The sequence below is a fragment of the Neodiprion lecontei genome, chromosome 5 (assembly GCF_021901455.1).
Source record: "Neodiprion lecontei isolate iyNeoLeco1 chromosome 5, iyNeoLeco1.1, whole genome shotgun sequence".
NCBI classification, from domain to species: domain Eukaryota; kingdom Metazoa; phylum Arthropoda; class Insecta; order Hymenoptera; family Diprionidae; genus Neodiprion; species Neodiprion lecontei.
Genome location: NC_060264.1, coordinates 10,813,378 through 10,822,653, shown reverse-complemented (window position 1 = coordinate 10,822,653; position 9,276 = coordinate 10,813,378). Strand labels below are relative to the sequence as shown.

Here is a 9,276-nt window from a genome sequence, read left to right as displayed (position 1 = left end):
AATTGGTGAGAGTGGGGATCCCACGGGCAACCCAAACTGTTGTGCGTATGTGTCCTTGTTAAATTTGAAGATTACCGAATCAAATCAGATGTTTAAGGCTTTAAGAAGTTCAGTAAGTGGGATTGGAATCTTTTTATCCAGAAAGGCCCAACGGTTCTTTACAGCGAGCATAGCGAGGTCTATGGGTACATTGGTGAATAACGATATTACATCTAGTGATATTAAAATGTAATTGTCTGGAATAATCAGTTTACATATTTTTTCCACCAATGTAAAACTGTCTTTGACTCTGGAGGCAGAAGGGATGATATTTCTAGTCAACCAATGATTTAGATAAGGCGTGAGTCGGGCTATTAACAAAGGAGACTATGATTCGTACTGGAATCCCTTCTTTATGGATTTTAGGGAGGCCATATGCGGGTGGGAGTACACTGTTATAGGTAGTGATACTTCTATGTATGCTTTTGTTGATTAATTCAGAATTAAACCAACCAAAGGAGAGTTTGTTTACCTTAGACGGTAGAGTGTTGCAGAGGTCATATCTTGCAATTCTATAGGTGTTAGTGTCCGAAAGCTGTTGTCGTATTTTGTTATTGTAATGACGTTTTCGAATGAACGCTCTCAGAGCACTCCAGGAGCGAGTTTTGTGTTCGAGAGAAAACCGAGCAGGTTGAGTGTAGCGACCGCATTTTCGAGGGACGGTTGAAATACTAAATTTTGATTGGTCTATGAACAAAAATCTGCTAGGAAAGCAGGGGTCAGAGCGGTTCGAGCAACACAAATATGGCAGAGCCACTTCATGAAGTACGAATAATCGAGGAGTTATTTTTGTCCGAGAATTCCGATGACGAAGAAGATATTTTATTATTGCGGAATATCGCCAATAGAAAACACCAGATTCCGCGCATCCAAAATTACATCGCTGACGTTGTTAACCACTATAACGATAAACAAGTACGTACTTAACCTCACAATGTCTTTTTTTATTGAACTATTGAATTCCAAGGAAGTTGGATGCTTGAACTACAATTGTTTTTTTTTTTTTGCAGTTCAAAAGTCATTTTAGAGTGTCGCGAGAAACTTGCCATTATTTGATATCTTTATTCAAACAGAGCGAACATTATCCCTAAGGACCACCTTTCGGTGGTGTGAGAGTAAACACTGCTGAAGAGTTTATTCTATGTTATTTATGGTGAGTGATAATTGATGGTACTTTGTTTTTTGTTTTGCGATGACTTATTAATTTTTTTGACTTAATAGGTTTGCAGGTAACAAATCTGTTTACTGCATTGTAGCTCAACTCTTTGGTTTGAGTTTGTCAACAGCGCACGCAATGATAGAAAGTGTAACGACTCATTTTGCAGATGAATTGGGTCCTCTGGTTATCAGATTTCCTCGTACCTTGCAGGAGAAATAATACATTTGTGAGGAATTTGAGGTGGTAAAGTACCGAATATATGACTAGCATGTTAAAACACATCTCTGCATCGGTCTGAAATATTCTGGAAAATTTTTTCCAGATTCTACAATAATCTATCAGATTCTAGGGAATATTTTCACTCAGGTATAATTAGGGGCAGCAACGAGAACAAGTTTCACAATACATATAAATTTCAGATTTCAGGATATCCAGGATATCCAGGAGTATGCGGATGCATTGATGGTACGTTTATAAATATCCGTACACCCGCACATAAAATTAAGTCGACCTACGTTAATCGTCACGATACAACGGCATTGACTTTGCAAGGAATATGCGATGCGAAGAAGTTCCTTGATGTATTTACCGGAATACCAGGAAAAATTCATGACACGAGAGTATTTACTTTGTCATTTATTCGCCCTACCGTGCTATCAATGGGCCCAGATTTTCATATACTCGGAGATTCTGCTTATCCGATATGTGAAAATCTGATGACACCGATCCGGGATTACGGAAATTTAACAGATGATCAAAGAGAATATAACAGGCGGTTCTGTTCAACAAGAGTTTTAATCGAAAATGCTTTTGGGCTTTTAAAGCAAAGATTCAGGCAACTAATAAGAACAGATATGTGGGGTGTTTTAAAGACATCGAAATGCATAAGTTATGTATCGAAAGAAACGACTTCTTGGATGGAATTGAATATTACATGGCAGAACCAGTGCCTGAAGCAGAGTTTATTATAAACGATGAAGCTCGGCGTTTAGGTGTATTGAAACGCAATTTGCTGGCCAGGCAATTCATGTAAATTCATGTAAACACTGCAATTTGTAACGTACATCATTTGTCAATTTATAAGATTTGTAAAAAATAATTTTTGTAATGTCTGATATGCTGCATAAAATATTCACCTACCGAAAATGTCAAGGTCTAGATCATTAAAGATAAAAAATTATCAAAATTGAAACTATCAATTTCGATATAAATAATATAACGAACTCCCTCATTTTGTCTCCAAAAGCAATACTGTTGTAGTGAAATTGTCAATTTTTTACAGTTGGATCTATCGTTGACGAAAATTGATGGATGAAAAATTATGATGTGGAGTTAATTAACAGAAATAAAGATACATTTTATAAAACCTTATCTTTGCTTATATTTTTTGACTAAAGAATTAACCTTATCAAACATTATAACGAATGATAAGAAAACCTCACAAACAAATATCACAGGATACATTATCACAACATTGACGTGACATGATACCGATAAATAATCTCACTGGTTTGATTGTTCTAACCTGAAGTAAGTTTGTCGTGCAACAAAGCTCGGTTCGAATATTTGTCGGGGCCACATCTCTTGATGTTGAAAATCAAAATACCGCAAACAATTATCACTGCAATTCCTGCAATTTAACTTGAGCTTGGCCCTTTTTTGGATATTTTTTAAAGTGAGAATTGATAATGTATCCAGTAATATTTGTTTGTGATACTTTGGATGATACTTATTTTTACAGGTTGGAAGTAATATAATATTTTATAAGTTCGAAGTAATAATATAACAAATAAATTTGAAGAATATAACAAACGATATCTGTTAGAAAATACAAGAGTTGGAACGATAGGAAATTTCTTCCACTGATTCTTACAATAATCTTAAAAAAAAATGTAATATTAATGTGATGATCATACGCAATATTATAATAGCCAATTCGACTGGTTGCACTGGTGCACACAGAGTATATTTTCATATTTTTCCAAAGTCTATGGCAGAAAAGGATGAAACTGCACTTGGTGCACGCCAGTGCAACCAGTTAAATTTTTATAAGTATCAGTTTTATCATTCACTTTGCTTCTTCAGACAATATTCCATAAAGATTTTCATTTTTTCTTGATGCCGACGTTCTTTGTTTTCTTCTTTTTTTTCTTGCAATTCAAGATACATAGCAAGCAGAGGATCTTGTTTTTTTTTCAGTTCCACCTCTTTCAGCATCTTCTTTTCGTTTTTGTTTCAATACGCGGGTGTTACCCACAGACACAAGAACTTCAGGCTGAACACTGTCGTCTATACTTCTGATGTCGTCCATTTCCTGCTAGTACGGCACAACCTTCGCGTCGTTGCTGACTGCTTGTTATGAGTAACAGCTAAACCTTTAACGATTCTTCACAGTTTTAAATCGTGACTCGCATTGTTGATCATTTACATATTTACTGAAGGTTGTTGAAATTTCAACCGCAATGTGTTCCCACATATTTTTCTTTGTTTTGAATGGTCCAACGTGGTTCAAGTTTTCAGCGTAGAGATCGAGCATCATTTTGGTATCATGGTCATCCCACTTCACAGTAGCATTGGAGCTATTGAACGTTGGCAGCAATACATGCGAAACAGTCCGAATAGCAGTCGTGCTGCCAGATGCTTGCATACTAACGTCACGTTCTAGATTATCCCCAGAAGTATCAACTGTTTTAGACTAGCAATTTTCTTTATCTATAAAGGAACGACTGTTATTTAGTCTGGTCGAGAAGTGAGTTCACTGAGAAAAATCGTTAGAATGGTCTTAAAAATATGGCGATTGGTGCATTGGATTCAGAATTTAAAATGATGAAACCGGTATTTTTTAATTAATCCGCCATTAAAAATTTCAATAGTTATAAACAAAAAACGAAAAGAAAAAAAGGGAGTCTCCGTTTTATAGCTATAATTTCAAAAATATAAAAGATAAATGAATTTCGAAAAAAGATCCTAAAAGAGGAGGAAATTTCCGATGAAAAATTTCGTACTCCCAGAATTCTAGCTTTATTATTTATAATTTTAATTTAACGTTGAAAATAGGGCTCCGCGCGGCCGTTTCGGTGCCTAGGCGTCACCGCCTAGCGAAGCATGCAACACGAAACAATTTTTTTATAACATTCAGTATTAATTTAAAAATTTGAATAAATTATAGTGTTATCTAGACACTTGAAGGAATGTAGTCTTACCAATAAAAAATTTTTAACTCAATTTTCGTTTAAGTTATTTCATTGTTAATTAACTCATTTTTCGTAGATTTGACTTTTCATAAAATCACTTGTAAAAGTTTAAAAAACGGGTCTATAAATTTTTTTTCTTTTGTGAGCTCTTCTTATATAAATAATGAACAAGATTCAGTGGTAAAAGTTTATAAAAGTTTTTTCATTTGTTTATAATGATTTTTCAAAGTTATCAAAAATGGAAAAATCCGGCTAATGTTATGAAAAATTTTTTTTTTCGTAAATCTTGAATTTTTGTTGTTTTTAAATTAATATGTTGCGTTTATTAGCTTGGCTGAAAATTTTTTAACTTGTATTGTTTAAAAATTTATTATAAACAAATAGACAAGTTGAATATTTTTGAAAATTTTTTTTTGGTAAGACTACATTCCTTCAAGTCCTATTTTCAACGATAAATTAAAATTATAAATAATAAAGCTAGAATTCCGGGAGTACGGACTTTTTCATCGGAAATTTCCTCCTCTTTTAGGATCTTTTTCAAAATTCATTTATCTTTTATATTTTTGAAATTATAGCTATAAAACGGAGACTCCCTTTTTTTCTTTTCGTTTTTTGTTTATAACTATTGAAATTTTTATTGGCGGATTAATTAAAAAATACCGGTTTCAACATTTTAAATTCTGAATCCAATGCACCAATCGCCATATTTTTAAGACCATTCCAACGATTTTTCTCAGTGAACTCACTTCTCGACCAGACTATTGGCGTCCATACAAATCAAACTGATGCGAACTCGACGTTTCACCATTTCCGTAATACTCTTCTCGCATTACAAAAACACTGATGCTCATTTTCATCTGCAACAAGAAGCGTTCATCAGAGTATTCTAATATTCATTATAAGCGTTCAGTGAAAAGGACCTGATATTTTACGTTTCATATCTGGTCTTGCCAGTTTTTCGTGTCTGCCGATAGCTATTCTTTGCTCATCCTCGGGCCCCCACGGGACTATCGTCGAACCTAATTTCAACGTTGAACAGCACAATAAGAAAAATACGAGATGCCTTTTTGATGAAAATGAGTCCAATGTCATTCAAACATCAAGTACAGATTCATGTACAGTACCAAATAAAAGAGCCTAGACGTTCCACCACTTTTATGATATTATTTTCACACTCTAAGGCTAATTTTTTGTTTTTTTTTTTATCCTTCTGAATAAGAAAAAATGATTATAGTTACGTGTTATCATTGAAGATTTGTACAAAGAATCAAATTTCACATTTCAGTACTGATTGCGTTGTCTGAGGAAATGCTTGAATGCCGTCTGTTCTGCTGGACAGTGAGTGCGAGCCCTTTTCGGATCGACCCTCGCACCCGTTGCATCTCTCTGAAAGGAATCGCGGCACCCGTTTCGGCGATGCGGTGGCACGTGTCGTGTTTCGTAGTAGGGGCGCGTTCGTAGACGATTTTCATGATTCTACTCCAAAACCAGAAATCATAGATGGTAAGATCCGGTGAGCGCGCTGGCCACCTAACCGGACCTCTCGTAACAATCCACCGCTCCGGGAACATGGTGTCCACGATTACACTGTTCTTCGTTGCAGTTGTGAGCAGGCGCTCCGTACTGCTGCCACAAAACCTGGTCCATAGGAATATCATTCCTGTCCATCAGGCAGGGGAGTTTTTCGGTGAGTATGGTCCTCCACTTCGCGGGCGTCAGATTTCCCTCTAGGAAAATGGGCCCAATGATCCTGTCCCCTTGTTTTCCAACCCAGACGTGGAGCTTTCAACGGTGCTCGTTGTCCTGCTTCACAATCCAGCGTGGGTCTTCTGGTGCCTACCGACAGTTCTGTTTGTTCTTGGGCTCCAGGTTTGTGAAGAGCGCTTCGTCCGTGAAGCACACGTTTCGGAAGAAATCGGGATCTTTCTGGACACTAGTGTTGCCCAAATGCAAGAACAAGACGAGACTTAGCCAGTCTTGGTCTTGGTCTTGCGCCAATACACCTGGTCTTGGTCTTGGTCTTGGTCTTGCGCTCCCAGTCTTGGTCTTGGTCTTGGTCTTGCAGCAAGAGTCTTGCAATTACCTATTAGTCTATTACTATTTATTAAAGTTTACTTTAAATCTTAAAAAAACGTATTAGAATTGGAACATTGTGAGCTTGAATTAACATAGCCATAGTAAAGATCAAGCAGATTAACAAATAACTGAAGATTTAATAAGAAATTCGAAAAATTAACTGACCTATATGTCGTTTTCCATGGAAGTAACTGTTTCTTAATAAACATTTATGATTTATAAGCTTACATTTGCTAAAACATGTAAAAAAACAAATTAATTACAATAACTTGACTGTATTTTAAAGAACAATACTTATCTGTCTAAAAAGAGATTGAACCCTCAACTTATAAGAAATTTAATAAAAGAGTTTTACGATTTATCATTTATTTGAATAAAAAATAAAATACAACACTAATCAACAGCTTTATCATTAGGTTATGATACTTTATATCAATTTTTTTGACCAACAATTAATACAAAGTAACCATCTGGCTGACTCATCATTTAACCTATTTCTATGTTTTCTAATTACTAATGATGCTTTAGAAAATAACCTCTCAGCAGGTACTGAAGTTGCAGGTATTGAGAGAAAATCACGGGCCATTTTCGATAAAATCGGATACTCTGTCTCATGCGTCCTCCACCAATCTAAAATGTCTTCCGAGCTGGCAGTTCTTGGTTTTCTCAGGTACTCCTCCAACTCGTCTATCACTAAGCCTTGAAGACAAGATCCAGATGACGTCGAGGGACATTCATAGAGTTTATCAAAGTCTATTACGTCTTCATCTTCATCACATACTTTATTTTCTTTTTCTGGTAATTCCAGAGATTTGTTCAGTGAGTGTAGATTTTTATATTCTTCATAAAGTTCATTGAACTTGCGCAGACTTTCTGTTTTAAGTTGCTTCCCCCACATTGTCAGGTCAAAAGTCTGAGCCTTATGCCTTGGGTCTAAAATTAAAGAAGTACAATAAATCCAGTTGCTCTTTTTGTAATGTTTAAGCATTTTGTCTCGAGCTGCTTGGAAAGCTAGAATGAGCCTTTCATCCACTTCAGATCGATTAGGTTTCTCATCTAACTGTTTTACCATAGATTCAATTTTATCTAGCAAAAGATTGAATGATACAATGACTAGCGGTAATGTAACATATTTGTCTCCACCAAGTTTTGTACTTAAAAGTTTAAAGTTTATTAGAAATTTATGTAATTTTTCGAGTACCTGCCATTCATTAGCTGTGATTTGAAAATCATTTAATTCGGTGACAGAACTGCACAATATGTCAATGCCCGCTCTCACTTTTAAACCAAATCCAATCATATCATGTGTGGAATTCCATCTCGTTGGACAGTCAAGAATGGCATTTAGATTTGATGGCACGCCAGCTGCTTCACAAGCAGACTGAAACTTCTTCTTCACTATCTCACTTCTTTTTATTTTACTGGAAACACTGCGTAACTTTGTTACAGATGTACGCGAGTCAGCAATATTTGGTGCAGATTCTTCATCTTCCTCATCCTCAGTTTCGTCTGCATAGTCTTCGTACTGCTGATCTTGCGCGTTAGTGTCAGACTCACAGTGTAATGCTAAGGTCTTTAATAAATCTTGTACACCAAGGTTTAAAATGTGAGCAAAGCACCGGAAATGTTGATTGTCTGAATCAAAGTGTGGCGGCAGCTGTTTGCCCAGTTCATACATAAATTTGGTATTTGCAGTTGCGTTGTCGACCGTGATACCTTGTATTTTATCAATTATGCCATATTCCAATAAACATTCATGGAAAATCGTTGCAATATCTTCCCCAGTATGTCGACCGCGTGATGGTATAAAATCAAGAACTACAGATTGATACTTCCATTCGTTGTCTATATAATGAATAGTAACCCCGTAGTAACTCCTACCAGCAATTGACGTCCACCCATCAATGGTAAAAGACATTTTAGATGATAATTGTTGAAGTCGTTCCTTGAGATTCAATTGGAGCTCTTCAAATCGCTCTTTGACTTTCCTTCTAAGTGTAGACCTTTTAGGAAACACCATATTAGGGCAAATACGTCGAAAATATACTTGTGTAGCTTCGTCATCGAAAAATGAGAAGGGAAGATATTTTTTCACCACCCAATCAACTGTAGCTGTCGTGATGTTGTCACTGCTGTTTTCCGACTGAAACAAAACAATAAATCTTGTGTTATTATTTAAAACATACAAGGTTTGAGCATATAAGAGGAGGAGGTATGTTGTTGTTAAATCGAGAAAATCGTTAAATTGATATTTGTTATATTAAGGTTGCACTGTACTGTAATTTACCAAAATAAAGTACTTAGTTGTTACTGGCCGATTAAATGAAAATATGGGTGTTTATAAAAAATATTTAAGACGATAATTACATACTTAATATGTCGCACCCCTAGATGAAAACACCACTAACTCAAAAATACTTACGTAAGTTAATGGCGTTTTTGAAAGTATCGCATGAATAGCTATGCAGAGTTAAAAAAATATTCTTACCTGTCCACTTCTTCCAGCGGTTACTAAAAAGCTTGTGATATCTCCACTTAATTTTGGTTTAACAGGAAGAAATATTTCTGATTCCTTTTTGTGGAAAGATATTAGATGTTTCCTTAAGCCTGAAGTGTTTCTGTTTTTCATTTTTATTTCAATCTTTTTATGTTGGCACAATTTACAGAAGGCAGTTTGGGATGCATGAATTATTTCGAAAAACTCTTCAAATTTGCTTTTGGGTCTTTTAGATCTGTGACTCAAACTCTCGTTACTCGGACTCGAATAATTTGAATCTTCGTCACTCATATTAAATTGTACACGTGATA

The 9,276-nt window shown here is 35.6% G+C and overlaps 1 long non-coding RNA gene across 1 annotated transcript; it reads left to right on the top strand.

Annotated features, from left to right (window-relative positions):
• Positions 1 to 540: 540 nt before the first annotated feature.
• LOC124294600 lies at positions 541 to 1,412 on the top strand. The gene is made up of 3 exons (XR_006904509.1): positions 541 to 954; positions 1,050 to 1,192; positions 1,261 to 1,412. It is a non-coding gene; the product is annotated as an uncharacterized LOC124294600 (long non-coding RNA).
• The last annotated feature ends 7,864 nt before the right edge of the window (positions 1,413 to 9,276 follow it).